Source organism: Ictidomys tridecemlineatus, chromosome 10 (genome assembly GCF_052094955.1).
Source record: "Ictidomys tridecemlineatus isolate mIctTri1 chromosome 10, mIctTri1.hap1, whole genome shotgun sequence".
In the NCBI taxonomy this organism is placed as follows: domain Eukaryota; kingdom Metazoa; phylum Chordata; class Mammalia; order Rodentia; family Sciuridae; genus Ictidomys; species Ictidomys tridecemlineatus.
In genome coordinates this window covers 97923012-97942812 of record NC_135486.1, presented here as the reverse complement: position 1 = coordinate 97942812, position 19801 = coordinate 97923012, and the positions used below count along the sequence as shown (strand labels likewise).

Sequence of the window (19801 nt, the reverse complement as noted above, 5' to 3'; positions counted from 1 at the left end):
GTGGGCACAGACACCCGGCCCCCCCTCACCTGGACTATGTGGGTGGATCTTGCCCTAACACTGTGAACCTTCCTAGCCCTGGAAAGCTTAAATGTCAGTCAGTACTCCATCTCCTACCTGGTAGTTCTAGCCTATCTTTACACCTGGTACCTGCACTTTACCTCTTAAGGATTACTAACTAGTCTCCCAAAATGATCCCTTTCTCTTTCCATTAGCGTGGATCTCACACTTAACTTTGCAGGCTCCCTTCCTAACCCCCTATGCAACTACTTCTTTGACCCTCTCCATCCTCAAATGTCCAACCCTAGGATCTTTTTATTTTTCCCTAATACTAGGGATGGAACCCAGGGTCAGAGTTTCATCTCCAGCACCTTCCCCACTGCTTTTTTTTTTTTTTTTTTTTTTGAAATTAGGGTCTTTAAATAAATTGTTGAAGCTGGCCTCAAACTTGTGATCCTGCTGCCTCAGCCTCCCAAGTTGCTGGGATTACAAATGGGGCCCTAAGTCCTTTCTGTCCACCCTCTTCAGTCACTTGACTAGAGAAAACTCAGAACGTGGAGATCTTGACATGATGAAATATACAATCCCCTGTGCCAGCTGGGTTGTTTTGTTTGTTTTGTTTTGGTTTGGTTTGGTTTTTTTTTTTTTTTTTTTTTTTGGTGTGTGTGTGTTGTTGGGGATTGAACCCAGGGTCTGTGCATTTGAGGCAAGCATTCTACCAACTGAGCTACATCCCTATCCCCCTAGCTGGGCTTTTCTGACAGCTCAGAAATTCTGGAGGGCTGATGATGTGGCTTAGTGGTAGAGTGTACTAGGCCCTAGACTCAACTCCCAGAATAGCAACAATAACAACAAAAAGTCCTCAAGACTGTCATTTCCAAAGTTCATTATTTTCCCTGAGGCCTGTTCCACATTCCAGTGCCTTCAAGAACAGGTGGATACCTGTCTGTCCAAGGGTAGTGCCTGTCTGTACCCCACATTCTATCTCTCCATCAGTTGCTCACCTTTTTTGAGGACCTACTCAGTACTCCCTGTTCCAGAGGTTTTACAGGTTTCCTCAGAATTATCCTGGAAGAAGGTTCCATTACACATTTTGTTTCCTGAGGGAAGAAACTAGGACTTAGTTGATTACATAACTTGCCCAAGGTCACTATCTTAGTTTGGATTCCCCCAAGGCAGATCTTTGAATAAGAATTAGGAGGAAAGGAGTTAATTTGGGAAAGAAATTTCCTCTTCCCCAGGAAACCAGGAAGGAAGAAAACCAAAAAGAATGTTAATGAGTCTCAACTGGGACTCAGCCCTGTTGTGCTCCTTGAAAAACTATAGTGAGCAGCTCCCTACCAGGGGACAAGGAGGGGGAATAAAGGCCCACTCAAGGATGTCTATGTCCTAGTCCCCAGAACTGCAGATATATTATGTCATTCCCAGATGGAATGAAACTTGTTAATCAATTGAGTTTAAACAAGGGCAATTATCCTGAATTATCTTGGTGAACCCAAGCGTAATCCACACCTCCTTAAGAATGGAAGAGAGGACCTGAGAGATGGCAGCATAAGAAGGCTTGACCATCATTGCCAGCTGTGAAGATGGAAGAAGGGGCTAAGCATCTAGGAAAGCAAGTAGCCTTTAGCAGGAGTGGAGGGCAAGGACAAGGGATTCTCTTCCACTGTCCCCAGGAGGGGCCCTGACCTCAGCCCAGTGAAATCCATGTCAGACCTATGATTCACAGGACTGTCAGCTAACAATTCAAGCCAGGGACTTAGTGCTATTTGTCACAGCAAAAACAGAAAACTAACCCACTCCTTTAAATTTGTGCCACTGGCAGGCCGGGAGGCTAAAGCATTTATGAGCTCACTCCCACCCTCCCTTGATTACGGTTGCCCTGGGACAGTAGCTCCCATCCTGGCCCTTCACTGGACTGGAAAAGACTTGGAACTTTTGGAGTCACAGAGCAGCCCTGGAGAACCAGGCAGACAATCAAGATGGGGTGTTGTCAGGGGGATGCACACTGTCCCCTGCAGCTTCAGGTAGGCAGAGGTGTGGGCAGCTCTATCACAGTGCCTAGCTGTAAGCAGTAAGGCCAAGATTTGAACTTGAGCTGTTTTAAGTCTGGAGCCCTCATACCTTGCCCTGAGAGCCTCCCTCCAGCATTTGATGGCATTCAGTATTCACACTTTTCTTTTTAAAAAATACTCTGGGTTCCATGGTTAGCTATTCCTTGCTATTCCTTCACTCTCCCATCTCTTTGACTACTTCTGCACATACTAGCCAAGTGCTATACCACTGAGCCAATTCCTTCCTCTCTTTCCAGTCTGCCCCCTATTATCCATCAATTCTGTCTCCTTGATAGTTTTGACATCCAGACCCTCCCCTCTACTTCTGCCATTCCGGCCTGTGACTCATGCTGTTGAACAGTAATGTATCAAAGGCAAACCTGGTCATATTCTTTCCCTGCATACAACCTTGAAGAGGCTTCTGTTGCTTATGACTTATTTCTCAAAGTCTGGTACTCATTTGTGAATATGTGCAGATGAGTTCCAGTGTTCCATGAAGGAACATTTTCTTTCTTTCTTTTAACCTTGATTTTATGTATTTATTTTTATGTGATGCTGAGGATCGAACCCAGTGCCTCACATGTACTGGGCAAGTGCTCTAGCATTGAGCCACAACCCCAGCCCAGAACATTTTCTTTTTATGATTGAATATTCACATGTAATGTCTATCGGAAAGATGTAACTAATATATAAAATCTGTGATTTCACAAATAGGTTCAGGATGAAAATGACTCAGTTTAGATGTTGGGATGTAACTCAGTGGTAGAATATTCAAGGCCCTGGATTCAATCCCTAGCACAAAACAAAAACAAGCTCAATCAAGCAAACAAAAATTATTAAAAAGTAATCTGGTTGAAGGAAAAGTATAAAGAAACAGCACAATTTAAAGTAGAAGCCCTGGCTCAATAACTAGTAGCTATAGGATAAATTCTGAACTCCTTCATATGATAAAAATGAAAATCCAAATGAAACCAAAAAATCAGCCAGGTGTAGTGGTACCTCCTATCCCAGTTAGGCTAAGGCAGAGGATCACAAGTTCCAGGCCATTCTGGGCAATTTAATGAAACCCTATCTCGAAATAAAACAGGAAAGGGCTGGGTTTTTAGCTCAGGGATAGAGTATCCCTAGGTTCAATCCCCATTACTATAAAAACAAACACACACAAAAATCCCTTCAGGGTCTAGCTTCTACTTTTCCTTTAAAAAAAATGGTACTAAGGATTGAACTCAGGAGTGCTTCATCACTAAGCCACATTGGGAGTCCATTTTATTTTTTATTTTGAGACAGAGTCTCACTAAGTTGCTGAGGTCAGCCTCAAACTTGTTATCCTCCTGCCTCCACCTCATGAGTTGCTGGTGTTGTAGGGACAAAGAGGCAAGGCACCGAAGATGCAGGAAACAATTTTATTTGACTGCAGCGAGGTTCAGAGGGCACAGCTTTTACTGTGATCAATTAATCCCCTGAACCCCAAATTCAGGGATTTTCAGAGTTTTATACCCAGCATGTAAGGGGAGGGGCTCAGAAGTTCACAGTCTGCAGAAGTTCACATAAAAGCAGCTTTTTCTTTCAGTGTTCTGGGCAAGTTAACTCTTGAAGGACAACACCTGAGTAGGGCAGAGCTTCTTCTCCCCTTTCTTTCCTCCCCCTGCCAGCTGTTACCATGGAGCCCATTTGTAACTTGTCTTAAAAATGTAGACATCTCTGTGAAGCCCAACTCAAGGCCAGAGGCCTTGTTTGCACATTTCTTCAAAGTACTATACTGGATATGTTTGTGAAAACTATTAAGGGGGTGTCCAGCACCTGGAGTGCTGGTATCTTCTCGGCCAGTGGCCAAGTAAACAGGGCGACATGAAAATAGGAAGTTTATCTACATTGGACTCTTTTGCTGACAGTCCTAAAATCAACCATGGTCAAGAGGGCTTTTCTGTGGGGAAAGGGGGTGCCACTTCAATTCCTCCCTTTAATGATGCTCCCCAAAATTTGATTCTTCAAATTTAAGAGCATCATTACCATTATCTTGGCTTAAAGCCTTATATAATGCCAAAACCTTAATTGTTGTCATCCTTTCAACAGCAGCTTCTTCAGTGGACCCATTAGTTTTAATGCACAGTGGAGCCAAACATGGGAGCAATAAACAGGTTAACAGCAAAATACTCACTACCAGTTAAGCTTCTAAATCTACCAAGAGTTGAAAACCATCTTCCAAAAGCATGTTTGGGACCAAAATTTAATGCCCTTCTAGGTATGCACTAGCACATGTGCTAGTTCTCTTGTGTTGTTGGCTATATTCTTAACTGTTTGTCTATTATCATTCATTTGGATGCAACCATCTGAGCTGTTGAACTCTCCACATATTACTTTTTCCTCAGCCAGTAGGTAATCTAATGCCAAGCGGTTTTGATAGTTAGCCACTGGTGTCAGGTCTGTTGTGTGGCTAGGAGGTCTAAGGCTGTGGCAGTCTGATTTTTAATAATTTCTAGTGTAGTTTGTAAGTGAATAATTCTGTTTAACATGTAAATAGGAGTTCTATAGCTCCAAATGCCATTTTGTGCCCAGGTAGCTGAAGCATAAGTGGCAATAATCCTCTGGGGTGGCCAGATACCTTCACCCCAAGATTGGTGACTTCCTAAATCAAGTTTCTTTCCAATGGACCTCTTTTTCCTTTCCAAACAGTCATCAATCTATAGCATTCCTCTGATGGGGCAGGTCCTAAATATATGTTTTACCACCTCTTGGTTATAGTGGATTGTCTTGACACATGGTTCACATGATCTCCATGGTTAGAATAGGAGTAGGGCAGAATCCCTTAAGGTTATCAAAGGAAACCAAACTAAATAATAGACTAACATTTTGGTTAGCATAAGTTAAACAGCATAAATTAACAAAGCCAAACTAATAACAAACCATGCAAGTCCTAGAAAACTTATATAAGCAAGATAAAAAACTATAAGTAAAATTTTGTTACCCAGAGTCCAGTCAGTAGGAGTTACTATAATCAAACCAGTAGCAAAAAAACCAGAGAATTATGTATATATCTAGAAACAAGGGGTGGCAATGCATTACAGTATAAGAACTAACTCAGAGGTTGAAATAGTTCATTAGTTCTGGTGGGAAGTTTATCTTTCACCATTCATTGGTCAGCCAGTCCCTCCTTTGTGGCTGAAACAGGGCCATAGTCTCCTCAAGCTTCAGCCATGCATAGACCAGTCAGCTTCCGGAGTGACTGGAGCAGGGCTGTTGTCCTTCTGATCCTCAAGCTTCTCTGGTGCTCCTTTTTCTTCAGGATGGTCAGCTTCAGGGATGTAGCAGCATATGGAGAGCATGCCCAGTCCGCAGCTGCAGGCATGAGTCTGGTGTAGTAAATCCAGGGATCTATCTCTGCAAACTCTACGGCAGTTGAGGTGGATAAAATAACATTGAAAGGGCCCTTCCAAAGAAGTTCTGGGGTTGGATATTTCATTCTTTGACCCAGACTCAATCTCCAGGCTTGAAGGAGTGTGCACTTGGGTCAAACTTACTGGCAATCTTTCTCTAACCCATTGGTTGAGAACCTGTAAAGTTCTCCCTAAGGCCTGAAGCTGTAGTCTCAGGGTTAATTTTCCTACCTCTCTTAAGTCTCCCTGTCGTATCCTAGTAAGAGGCAGGGACATCCCATATATTATCTTAAAAGAAAAATCCACTCCTTGTGGAAGTGGATCTAATCCTCAACAGTGTCACAGGGAGAAGTTCATCACAATGAGAGTCTTCTGACACAGCTTACCCAATTGAGCCTTAAAGTCCTGTTCATCCTTTGAACTTTACCAGAACTTCACAGCCTATAGGCAGTACGTAACTTTCATCTGATATTTAAACTCTTGGTCAGTAATTGTATCACCTCAGCCACAAAAGCCCATTTTCTGAGCCAATAGTTATTGGGACACCAAATCTGGGAATCATTTTCCAGAGAAGCATCCTAGTATTTCCTTAGCTTTTTTAGTGCAGGTAGGAAAGTTTTCCATCCAGTCAGAGTAGGAACACACAAAAACCAAAAGTTACTTATAGCCCCATGAACGTGGTAGTTCAGTGAAGTTTACTTCCAAGTCTTCAAAAGGTGCTCCTCCTATAGTTTGGATTCCTGGTGGAAGCTTTGGCCCCTGACAAGGATTGTTGTGAGCACAAACCTCACATTGTTTGCAGATCATCCAGGTGTTGCTCATGAGCTGGGGGACATAGAAATGTTGACTCAGAACTGTCTCAAGTGTTGTATGTCCAACATGTTTTCCTGCGAAGCTGTCTGATAAAGGCTGCGGCTAGAATCTCCAGGATGGCTATTCTGGCCATCAGAAAATCTCCATCATCCACCTGGGAGAAAATTTTCTTTTTCAGTGTTAAATCACTTACTTTCATGTTGGGAGTATGTTGGCTCCCATTCTGTTAGCTAGTTGGCCAGGCAGAAAGGCAACATTTAAACCTGGGCCTGGATTTTCTTCCCATTTCTTGCAGACAGCTAACCTAGCCTCTCTGTCAGCTCTCTGGTTGCCCCGAGAAGCCACAGTGTTTCCCTTTTGATGACCTTGGCAATATATAATCACAATCTTCCTGGGAGCCCACAGTGCATCCAAAAGTTTAAAAATTTCTTGCCCATCCATCATGCCCCCCTTTTTTTTCTCTCCTGAGTTAATTAGCCTACATAAGGCCCTATGAACATAAAGGGTAGCGAACACATATTTTGAGTCTATGTAAATATCCACACAGACTCCTGCTATCAACTGAGGTGCTCGAGTCAAAGCAATAAGTTTTACTTTTTGTGCTGAGGTTCACTGAGGCAGAGGTTCTGCCTCAACAGTGGAGTCGAGGGTGACAATTGCATATCCAGCAAAACATACCTCACCTTTTATAAAACTACTTCCATCTGTGAAGTACTCTGCATCAGCATCCTTGAGCGGCTGGTCTGTTAGGTCTGGTCTGTTGCAGAACACTTCATCCATGACCTCCCCACATTTGTGGTAAGGTTTTCCAGGTCCAATGGGCAGCAAAGTTGCTGGGTTTAGAGTTCTGACAACCTCAATGTGGATACATGGGTTTTCACATAATATGCCCTGATATTTGACCATTCTTTCATTAGTCAACCAATAGTGTCCTAACAATGTCAAAATTGAATGAGGAACTCTGACAACCAGTTCTTGTCCCATGGCCAGTTTATCAGCTTCCAACACCAGAAGAGCTGTGGCTGCAATGACCCATAAATAAGATGGCCAGCCCTGGGCTACAGTGTCCAGCTGTTTGGACAAATAGGTCACTGGACAGTGCCATGTCCCCAGCATCTGAGTCAAAACTCCCATAGCCACTCCAGACCAATCATGGACATACAGAAAGAAAGGCTTTGTGAGGTCGGGGAGCCCTAATCTAGGTGCACTGGTGAGTGCTTGTTTAATGTCCTCAAAGGCCTTTTGCTTAGTTGTCCCCCATATTAGAGGATCTCATTCCCCCACCCCTTGCAGCTTCATAGAGGAGCTTTGCCATAACTGAAAGTTGGGGATCCATATATGGCTGAACCCAGTAGCCCCCAAGAATTCTCTAGTCTGATGGCAGGTTGAAGGGACTGGAATTGAGCAGAGCTCCTGTTTCTTTTGAGGCCCAGTGGCTATTGTTTGTTCTGTTGATGAGTCAGATGATAACCAAGGTATTTGACATTTTTCTTGATAGATATGGGCTTTTAAGTCAGAGTCCAGTGCTGTCCCAAGGATGGTGTCCTCAAGCCCCTGGGAGGAACTGTCATTTAGGGAAGGGGAGCGTACATAGATCCTCTGGCGCTTCAAGATGCAGGAATTTTTTTTGTTATCTCCCAGTGCAGGATCTTGGTTGCTAGGATTCTCCAACTCTTAAATATAATGTAAATCTTAGCAGATACTGATGACCTGGGACATCATTTGTGTAAAAGGCACCAATGTAAATCTCGCCATGGGCCATCTGCCAAGGTTGGAGGGCAGCGGTGTGGTCCCATGCAGGTCCTGGTGTGGCAACCACATTGTGCCCACCTAGGTTTTGCTCTTTGACTATGTGGCTTTCTCCTCTTGCCAGGTGGGAGCCTGCTCTAATTGTATATAGTAGCTGTCCCACTTGTGTTTTTGTGCAGTAAGCCTCAGTGCATGGGGCTCTGTGGCCCTTCCTGCTGGTGGCTCACAGTGTGTGGCTTGGAGCCAGGGTGGCATGTCCTTTTGGAGTGAGCACCCAATGGCCCACTATTGGCTGTTAACATGAATATATTCCTGGTTCATATGGGGGCTTGCAGCAGCTGAGCCCTCTTGAGGTGCTGGGTCCCATGCATCAGATGCAGCTGTGTATGTCTATGGGACCCCTGCCATATTTGTCAATCACAGACTTCTGAGCAAGTGGGAAGAAACTGAAAGGAGAGGTTGGGACCAAAGTCTTGGGGGAAAACATTCACTCCTTCTCTGTTCAAGTCTTAGCTTTTGAGCATGGCAGTGGGTGCTGCCCTATGGGGCCATTGGAGGCTTCCCCTTTTGTCTGACCACGCTTTTTTTTTTTTCTTGTAAACATTTGGACCATTGGCTTTGAACTAATGAGACCCCACTTTGAGTGACCTCTGGGTTTATAAGGAGATCCATCCTCCTTTTATCTTTCTGGTCTGCCTGTCTTTGAATCTCTGGATATTTATTGATGAAAACTGTGGTGGTCACCTTAATCAGCTCTCTGGCATACTTCTCAGTATGCTGTCTAGGTTTGTAATTTTTGGCAAATGTCTGTCAGTCTGTCCTACAAAGGCTGCATTGATCACCTGTTGCTTGCGCCTGCGCATTTCTTCACTGATAAATTTGCACTGCAGCTGCAATGTTTGTATGGTGCCCCTCCTCCCCCGGGCATCTCTGGACAGGGAGAGGGGCAGCAGCGGTGGTGGCCTGGACATTCAGCTCTGAGTCAGTTGGGCACATCTCTTTCGATTATTGCTGCCAGTTTCATGGGGCAGAGGGGCCTTAGGCAGATGTGGAGCCAAGAGAAATGTTCAGGGCTATCAGGGGTGCGAGAGGGAGATGCTGGAGCAGCGGGAGGCTTATTTTGGCTCTGTCTGCAGATGTGCTAGGCTTAGGCTAGGGCTTAGGGCTGGGTCTGATTCCTTCTAACTCTTGGGCACAGACAGTGTATTCTGTTCTCTTTTATTTATTTATTTATTTATTTATTTTAGACTTTCTCTGAGGGCTTCTTGACATCTCTTTATCTTTAGATCTTCTTCTTTGTTGGGGCCCCATCCTAGGTCTGGATAATGGGCTGCATCAGATCAGTCACGGCCCAGGGTTTCTCCAGGTAGGAGGGAGTATGATTTTTCCAGCTTATGAGCTCAGTGGTGGAGAAAGGCTGGCACACAAAACTGCCCTGTCTTCTTCAGGAGTTTCCCTCTGGTCAATATGGGCAGGTCCTTTAGTCCCTTGCAGGGGCATCTGGAGAGTACCCTGGCAAAATGCCAGGCGCCATCCTGACTTGTTTACAGACTCTAACAGTTCTTATCTGAGTTGTGGCTCTAGTCTTGGGACAAATCTCCCACCTTAATCTTGGGAGGTGAAAGAGTCTTTGGTCCTAGGAAGCCTTTGGCCCTGAGGACATCACAGAGGAAGAAATAGCCAGTATTGGGGGGCCATCATTTGTTGCCTCTGAGGACAAGGGGGCTAGGGGACAGTCTGTTGTCCCAGTGGTCTTGGAAAAATTGGGTAGAGTAGCACATAAGGTCTTGGGTCCTCTTCTGGCTCACGGGGGTTGGGGGGTGGGGCGGGGTGGGGACTGTTTCCTTTCCTGTTTTCCTAGTCAGGTTTTCTATTTAGCTGCTTTCTGCTGGGTCTTAGAGACCACTATGCTCCTGGCTAACATCAGCTTGGACTGTCTATCTAGACAGGCTCTCAACCAAGGGGGCTGTTTCTGTACTATCTCTTGCCAGCAATCAATATAAGAGAATTGGTTCAGGGTTCCAACAACAATCAAAAGGACCTCAGCAGTGACTCTCTCATCTAAAGATCCTCCTGGTGGCCAGCCCACATCTTGGGTGAGCCACTCTAATTCACAGCGTATGCAACCTTTGTGGAGTGAGTCAGGACACATCAACGTGGGCAGCGAACCTAGATGGGGAGGGATGAAGGGAGAAGGTGACAGCAAGACAAAAGTTCTGATCAAGCTGCAAACTTTTATTGTTCACACAGGGGTATTTATATGCTGGGGATGGGGAAGCTCTCTAATCAGCAATTGCTGGGTGGGTATTCATATGATGGGGATGGGGAAGGTCTCTGCAATTGCTGGATGTGGGTGATAAAACTGCCAGCTGCAAGATGTCTAATGATCCTGATAACTGCAGGATGTTCCAGGGAGATAGGTAGCTGCAGGATGCCTTCAGGGCAGAATGTCTCCCAGGGGGCTGTCAGGCTAATCTTTGAAGGAGAATTTCCTTCTAGTTCCCGACAGTCTCACCCCACATTACCAGGAAAAACCTTCCTAAATGTTTCTTATGCACATTTCAGAAGGCTCAGTTTCCTTAGTGTGCCTCCCATGTTCCACCCTGTATCTGTGTCGCACACTTAGGACAAGACACGCTTCATCCATCTCCGGCAGCTCCCCTTGCGGAGACTTAGGGCCCTCTTAGCCTTGCAGGTCGGTATCAGCCCCCTGACCTGGAGCTTTCATTTAGACGTTGGTTGGTGAAATTCTGCCATAGACTATATGAGGTGCCACAGAACCACACTCGCTTTGGCCCTTGGGTTGGGTCGGAACCCTTCCCTTTGTCCATCTCATTCACACACTTTCACACACTTTCACAAAGACATGGCCTGAACAAAATTTATATACCGCCCAAATTCCAACAATTCCAAACCAAACCAAAAGGGAGTAATGGTTTCCCCTCTGCTCTCTGACCCTGAACAGAGACTACTCTGGCGACTCCCTGGGTCCCTTTCAGCTCCAACCACTTTGGAGTGTACTCGGGACCCAACAGAGGTAGATAAAGCCTAAAAGGGGAAGTCAGGTGGGCTTCAAAACCAAATGGACCCGGGTCCTATCTGTTCAGATGGGCGGTGCTCCAAAACCCTAATTCTGGTTCCTGCTGCCTGTGGGTTCTGTTGTGCTCCGGGTGGCAGCGCCAAGGCGCTGGGTGAGTCGATCCTCCTTTAGGCCAAGAGTGGCCTGGGCCCGCCAAGAGAACCACTGTCCCCCATCGCCCCAGGGAAGCCAGTCCCCGGAGACAAGAGAGGCAGAACAGCCTTCCTTACCTCCTCTGTCCCATCTGGGTCGCCAAAAATGTAGTAGGGACAAAAGAGGCAAGGTACGGAAGATAGCAGGAAATAGTTTTATTTGGCTGCAGCCAGGTTCAGAGGGTACAGCCTTTGCTGTAATCAATCAATCCTCTGAACCCCGAGTTCAGGGAGTTTCAGAGTTTTATACCCAGCATGTAAGGGGAGGGGCTCAGAAGTTCACAGGCTGCAGAAGTTCACATAAAAGCAACTTTTTCTTTCACTGTTCTGGGCATGTTAACTCTTCAAGGACAACACCTGAGTAGGGCAGAGCTTCTTCTCCCCTTTCTTTCCTCTTTCTACCAGATGTTACCATGGAGCCCATTTATAACTTATCTTAAAAATGTAGATAGCTTTGTAGATAGCTCAAGGCCAGAGGCCTTGTTTGCACATTTCTTCAAAGTACTATACTGGATATGTTTGTGAAAAACTATTAAGGGGGTGTCCAGCACCTGGAGGGCTGGTATCTTCTTGGCCAGTGGCCAAGTAAACAGGGCGGCTCGAAAATAGGAAGTTTATCTACATTGGACTCTTTTTTTTTTTTTAAAGAGAGAGAATTTTCTAAAATTTATTTTTTAGTTTTCGGCGGACACAACATCTTTTGTTTGTATGTGGTGCTGAGGATCGAACCTGGGCCACACGCATGCCAGGAGAGCTTGCTACCGCTTGAGCCACATCCCCAGCCCTACATTGGACTCTTTTGCAGAGACTCTTTGCCGACAGTCCTAAAATCAGCCATGGTGAAGAGGGCTTTTCTGTGGAGAAAGGGGGTGCCACTTCACTGGAATCATAGTCCTGCACCACTGTACCCAACCATGCTTTTCCTTTCTATCTAATCTCCAGATAGTACCCTCTGCCTGTTCTTCAGCTTCTTCTAGATCTCTGGGCTTCCTTTTTTTTCTTAATTCAATATCCCAACAGGTACTGTTTCTCTGTTGACACTCCTTGTCTACCTACCCCCTCTGGCAAATATGAATGATAAGCAAACCTGTAAATTTCAACACCAAGAGTTCAATTAGGGTTCTAAAGTCTTCAAGTTTAGTAAAGAACAAGAAGGAGAAAGTCCTTGGTGCCCAGTCTAAAGCTGTTACTTTATTCACAGTGTGGACACTGTCAAGATCCCTGCAGATCCTGTGATCTCCTGTCTAAGGAGATCAGATCCCTTGGAATTAAAAAGCAGTGGAGAGGGGAAAGTCAGCCAAAGGGCACTGTTATGGTTTAGATATTAGGTGTCCCCCAGAAGCTCATGTATGAGACAATGCAAGAAGATTTAGAGATGAAATGATTGGGTTATAAGAACCTTAACCTAGTTAGTGCATTAACCCACTGATAGGAATTAACTGGGTGGCAACAGGTAGGGTGTGGAGGTGAGTCATTGGGAGCATGCCTTGAGGTATGTGTTTTGTCCCTATGAGTGCAATAGGCTCTCTATCTCTATCTCTGTCTCTGCTTCCTGTGGTCGTGTCCTAAGCCATTTTCCGTCACCAAACTCCTTTCATCATGATTCCAGCCTCACCTGAGTTCCTAAGAATGAAGTTGTCATCTATGGACTAAGATCTCTGAAGCTGTGAGCCCCCAGATAAACTTTTCCCTACTACAATTGTTTTTGTCAGGTCTTTTGGTCTCAGCAGTGAAAATTTTGACTAAAACAAGCATAGCAACGGAATACCAGCATTTCTGGCTCTGAGGGTGACTTTCCATCTGAGCTGGGTGAATTGACTCCCTGATCTTCAGTTGTCTGGGAAACAAGCAAAGGATTTCAGTCTTTTGGATATAATTTGATGTTTGTAAACATGTTTTCTTTTAAATATTTTTCAATGATTGTCACCAAAAGAAAAAAGGATTTGGCTCCAAGGATTCTTCTCTCAGAAGAGTTCTGTGGATATTCTAAGAACAAGCATATTATCTTTGATAAGCAGAATTATGGTCTGCCTAAGATATCCTCCTCATAATCCCCAGAATTTATAAGTATATTAACTTATGTGGTAAAAGGTGCTATGCAGATGTGACTAAATTAAATTTCTTGAGATGAGAAGACTATCTTGGATTCTCAGGTGAGCACAATGTCAATACAAAGAGACTCACATGGGAAAAAGAAGGCAGGATATTCTAATAAGAAATAAATTCTCCCCTGAAGCCTCCAGAAGGAATACTGCATTGCCAACCTATTTTGAACTTCTGGCCTTCAGAATCACAAGATAATCAATTTGTGTTGTTTTAAGCCACTAGGGTTTTGGTTGTTATAGCAGCCATAGGAAACTCGTACCCTGTCTGTATTAGTCAGTATCATGTTACTACAATAGATACCTGAAATAATCAATTTATAAAGAGAAAAGTTTTATTTTGGCTGTTTTGAAGGTTTCAATCCATGAATTGTTGGCCCTCTTACTTTTTGGGCACATCATAGTGGGCAGTATATGGCAGAGCAAAACTACTCACCTCATGGCCAGAGAAGCAAGAAGAGAGAAGCAAAGAAAAAGAGACTTGAGGAACCACTATTGCTTTTAAAGGCACACCCCCAAGGACCTAGACTTCCATGAGGCCCCACTTCATACAGGCTCCACCACCTCCCAATAGCACCACAGTCTGGGGACCAAGCCCTTAACACAGACCTTTGGGGAACACTTAAGAACCAAACTGTAAGCCAGGTGCCATGGTAAATGCCTTTAAATGACTAGGAGGCTGAGGCAGGAGGATTACAAGTTCAAGGCCAGTCTGAGCAATTTAGCAAGATCCTGTCTCCATAGAAAAAAAGAAAAAGGGCTGAGGATCTGAGAATGTGACAGCTTAGTGGTAGACTGACCCTGGTTTCAGTCCCTGGTATGACCAAAAAAAAAATATTATAGTAGTGACAGGTAATTCATGCTTGTGAATTCATGTCTCTGCATGTGGTACTGTCCTCCACGGAAGCCATCTTGCTGATCCACAATCACATTCCATATACCTTGTCTCTTTCCTCCATGCTCTGCATCAAACCACGGGCACTCCCTGAGAGTGGACCTCTTAAATATCTTTGCCCATTCCCCACCTCCCTGCCTCACTCATTGCCTGTAATATGGTAAGAAAGGCAGGAGAGTGGCATTCTGGAATTTAGGGACAAAGAGAACTTTAGGAAGGCAGAAAGAGTTAAACACTATAGTAAAGTAAGATGAGGAGTTGAAAATGGATGATTGGATTGAAGAGGTCCTTCCACACTACCAACATCCCTTCTCCCTATAGATCTGCCTTTGTAACCCTAGGACTGTCTCCTAGCTGGGCTGAGGGCCAAGTGCCAGAACCTTACTGAAAGTGGGTGTGTAAGGGAAGGGCGAAATCCAGATCCAGAATCAGGAAGTTCAGAAATAATAGGTCATGGAAACTGGGAAAGAAAGATGGGGCTTTGGTAGCTCAGCGGGGAGAATGACAAGCTCTGGACTATATCAAAAGTAGGCCTAGAGCTTTCACTGTGAATCCTTAAAGACAGTGGTTTTCCTGATTGAGTGGGGGAGAAGTTAATTCTATAAAAAATGCCCTAGACTGTCAAGGCAAATTCTAAGCTTCATCTTGATCTTTCAGAGGCCTTCTCTGTTTTCCTCTAGCCCCTGACTCCGGTTATTCTTGTAATTACCCATCTTTCTAGACCAATTTCACTCCTCGGAGGGCACAATTTTCAGATTCCTATTTAAGAAACCCTGTTTTTTCATGCTATGAAATTTCTAAATGATTAAATCTCAATAAAAGTGGAAACAGATGAAAGATCAATATTGTTTTTCCCTGTAATAAAATAAATAATTTTCTCCCTACTTCTAAATATCATTCCTTTCATTCTACCACTCTTGCCTGAAAAGTCAGGTAAACAATAAATCTACCATTGAGTACTTGCTAGCTTTCCAGCCAGACTGATGAAAGCAAACAGCTGGAATATGAAGGGCTAAGTTAAGGTCTCAGGACTTTTCTTGTTTGTTTGTTGTTTTTGCTGTTTGGAAAACAGGCAGGGATTCTATGAGCCAGCTGAAATGGTGTGCAAACTTGTGTCTCCTGTGCATTTATGGGAGGAGAGTTCCTGGCTTTCGCCTGCTGCTCAGAGGGGTCTGTGACTTCAAGACTGAGTCAACTGGTGGCTAGTGTCGTGGGAGAACAGAATTTGAATTTCAAGGAGGAATTGTAGGGAGTATATTACTATTCTGTAAATTCATTAAGACTTCCATGATTTCAATAATGTTCATTCTTTTTCATCAAAGGCCTTTAATGATTGTTAATAAACCATAACATTTTGTCAAGAAAAAAAAAAGGTCACAAGAAATTCAAATTATGATCTTGGCACTTTGTGGTTTGACTTTGGAAGGATCGAATTAATGATCTCTAAATGGAGAACATGTCATGGAGTTGACCATAGTTAACAAAAACTCCCCTCCCCACCCTGGACTCCCCCAGGGTCTCTGTGGCATCCCTGTTCCCACTCCCAGTGTTGTTAAACTGTGTCGGGATCTGTGGTTGGGCATTTGAAAGGTCATTAAACCACGAATCATGCATGACAGCAGGACACAAGAATCAAACTCGGTCTAAGCATCAACACGAGAGTCATCTATGTTGATAAAGATGGACAGAATTACACCTCAAGTGTAGTAAGATGAGGAGCTACTCTCCGTTGAACATGATCGATTAAAAGATGCTTTCCAAAACTCTGGCTTGGCACCTTCCCAAAGGGAGCCACATTCCACAAAAACCACACCACGCTTGCCACAGCATTTGTCCAGTAGTTCACTCCATGAGTTTGGTGCTGTGAAATGAGGATTTCTTTGTACCCAGAGAGTACAAAATTATATTTCCCATTGTCTTTTTTTTATTCATGAAAGATAACATTGGAAAAGAAATGGTTTCTTTTTTTTAAATTGCCTTTCAAACCCCTCCTTCATCTCTGCTAATTAAAATGAATGAAATTTTGCACATCATTTCAAAAAATGCCTAATTTCACCCTCACAAATTCTGAGAACATAGTATATATCCACTTCTGCTATCCAAGTCCTTCATTCAAATATTTCATTCCCTCTTCTTTTAAGGAAAGCTGCTGTATTAGTCAGCTTTCATCACTATAACAAATACTTGACACGGGACACTTTTGAAGAAAAAAGGTTTCTTTAGCTCACAGTTCTGGAAGCTAAAAATCCAACTACATAACACAGCTTTGAAGAGGGATGCTCCTTAGCTGTATTACCTCATGGTATAGGTAGCAATATTGGAAGCATGTGTTAGAACAAGTAAGTGATTACATCTTGAACCAGGAACAGAGAGAGAAACAGGTCCCACCATAACTTTTGAGGGCACTCTCCAATTGACCTAAGAACATTCTTAAAGTCCACAGCACCTACCATAGTGCCACCAATCATCAAAGGACCCTTAGAGGACACTCAAATCACACCCAAACCATAGCAGATAGTTGCTCTTCACTCTCAGGCAGATATCCCATCTCAACCAACCACCATCATTTCTAGCCTCCTGTTCTCCAAGGGATGTGCAATACAATAAGTAGTTTTACTTACCCGGTTCAGGTGTATTCCTTCACATTTTCCTGAATTAAATGTAAGTAGCTCTTCTTTGCTTCCTAGTGTTGAGGACCATCTACAAGTAGTCATATTGGAATGAATGACAATTGCTGATAATCACATCCCCAACATCCCCCACCCGTAGTCAGGGGAGGGAAAGAAAAGGGAGAAATGACAGAGAGAAAGATGTGGATAAGATGGGCCAAGAAGACATGTATGTGCAGATACATGTTTTAAGCTGTCTTTTGCCATCTCTAGAAATTATTAAATAAAAATGGACTCCAGAATTGTCAGTTTACTCTTCCCCAAGGAACGGAGAAGGATATATTCACAATCTCTGTTTTCCAGTGTTTAATCCGTGACAGACTCTACCCTTTGCCCCAAGATACACCACCTTCCTTGATATCTCCTTCTCTGGTCTGAGGGCACTTGGGAAAAGAATGACAAACTGAGTTCATCCCACCCTGGTGTCAGTGGTCCCCATGTGCCTCTTACCATCTGCCATCAGTATGCTAGGCCTCATGCTGAGGATGGCTCAGGAGTTAGAGCTGGCTTACACCCCCAGCACTGAAATTGTACAGATAGAATGCAAGATGAGGATGATAAAAAACAGTGGCCGAAGCAGACTCAGGTTCTGTTTTAACACTCTCAGAACAATCCACATCTGGAACATAGGGACCGATTCTGATCTTGAATGTCATTTAGGTTTGAGCTCCCTCATTGGAATTTCTCTGAGCACAGCCGATCCTCCTCTGCGGGCCTTTTCCTCGAGCAAGCCTTCGTAGTACTCTGTTGTGTTCAAAGAGAGCCAGGGAGAATGTTTCCATTTCCATGCTTGGCAGAGGATCCAAGTGACAGATGGCTGGTTGTACTGGATGAGCATTAAGATCCTCTCAGCCTGGTGATGATGTGATTCCTGTGAGGGGGAGGTGCGTCCCTGACAGTTCCTCGGTGGTGATTTCCTTGGCTCACTTTGGGCTTCCTGTTGCTTCTACTTTTCTTGAGTTATTTCTTCAAATCTACCTACTTTCGACCTTCTCCATCAGTTCTTCAATTCACATTGCATTTGCAATGGTCTCCTAACTGATCCTATCTTGCTTCCATCCTCTTCCCAGCCTTCTCATGCATCTCCCCAAGTTGTCAGATCTGAGGCACATTTCAGATAATGCCACACCCAAGCTTAACACCCTGGTGGCCCCTGGGCAAGGGAATCAAGGTCCCTGTCCTCAACCCAGCACCTCTGTGAGCTATGAGGTGCACATGAGCCCTGTTGTTATTCACAACCCATGTCAAGATTCCAAGATCCTAGCTGGTTAAGGAAACAAAGTCCTGAACTCAGGGACACTCCACCACTGAGCCACATCCCCAGCCTTATTTTGTATTTTAGTTAGAGACAGGATCTCACTGAACTGCTTAGCACCTCACCATTGCTGAGGCTGGCTGTATACTCGAGATTCTCCTGTCTTAGCCTCCTGAGCTGCTGAACAAGTCCTGCCTTTTGCAATGCCTCCCTCTCTGAAATTCCTGGAAATGTCCAAGGTAGTTTTGAGGCAGAGACCAAAACAGAAGACAAAATGGTGGATAAACTCTCAGACCTTAATTCATAATCTGTAGCTAGAAATGTGCCTTTTCTTATCCTCCCTTTCTTAAACAAATCAACCAAAAACACCTGGTGCAGGGGCCCTGCTGCTGTCAAGAGTCTCTTCCATAAGAAAGAATCTCCTTAGAGGAATTAGCATAAAAATACCAGAAGCTTCCTGTCCAGCCACTCAAAGCAAGGCTGGGCTGTTCTTTTGCTCAGGAGCACTGACTCTCTCAATCAGGTCTGTCCCCTTCACCTGCACCTCTTCCATTTTTTGAACTTTTATTCTTTAATGTAAAACATTTGAAGTACCAAAAATTACAAATAGAAGTGGTGTATTCATGGATGTATGAATACATTTTTTAAAAATGTAGTATTTAGGTGCATCATGGAATACTATTCAGCCCTAAAAAAGAATGAAATCTAGGTCTTGGGCATAGCTCAATGCATGAGGCCATGGGTTCCATTCCCCAGCACTGGGGGGGAAAAAAAAAGGAAGAAATCCAAAATCTTGTCATTTTCAGCGGCATGAATGGAACTAGAGGACATTACACATTAAGTGAAATAAGTCAGATAAAGAAAGCCAGGTACCTCACACCCTCACTTATACAGGGAGGCTAAAAAGTTCCAGTAGGGCTGGGGTAAGGCATTTGCCTAGCCCGTGAGGTAATCCTGGATTCCAACCCCAGTCCTGCAAAACAAAACGTTGATCTCCTCCAAGTAGAGCAGTGGTAGTTACCAGTTAGCCAGGAGGAGAAGGGTGCAGGTAGGATAGGGAGATGGGCAGCACCATACAAGCAGGAGCCGGTGCACAGTGATGCAGGTCTGTAACTCTAAAGAAAGGACAAAATGAAGGACATAAAGAGAGAGGGAAGAGGTGGCTCAGCAGTAACACAGATTTATTTGGGATAAAGCTGCAGAGGCAGAGTTCCAGCGGGCCTGGGTCCTGTCCTCTGCTTAAGGGACATTTTATAGCGGAGTGAAGGGGCGGGGGAATTTTTGCAGCTTGCACGTTGCTAAGGGTGAGTTGTCAGGGGAAGGGTTCTCATGGTCACTGTCATTCTTTGTGGAGGTGACTGTTCCATGTTGAATAGGGTGTTTCTCAAGATTTCAGTCCCCTGTAACAATTCTCCTTACAGGGTGTTGTCTGGGGTGTAGGTCAGGCTGACTGTTGTTATAGGTCAGAGTGACTGTGGGGTGACAGTTGTTGTAAGGTGGAGGATATGTTTCAAAATGACGTTGCCTGAGTCAAGTTCTCTCTAACAATAATGTCTATAATCCCAGCCATTTGGGAGTCTGGGGAAGGAGGATTGCGAGTTTGAGGCCAGCCTAGCAATTAGCAAGGACTTAAGTAACTTAGTGAGACCCTGTCTCAAC

The 19801-nt window shown here is 44.3% G+C and overlaps 1 long non-coding RNA gene across 1 annotated transcript; it reads right to left on the bottom strand.

Annotated features, from left to right (window-relative positions):
• Positions 1-3443: 3443 nt before the first annotated feature.
• On the bottom strand, positions 3444-18057 carry LOC144367394 (uncharacterized). Its single transcript, XR_013426736.1, has 2 exons — positions 17338-18057; positions 3444-16918 (listed from the first exon to the last, which is right to left on the bottom strand). It is a non-coding gene; the product is annotated as an uncharacterized LOC144367394 (long non-coding RNA).
• Positions 18058-19801: the final 1744 nt, after the last annotated feature.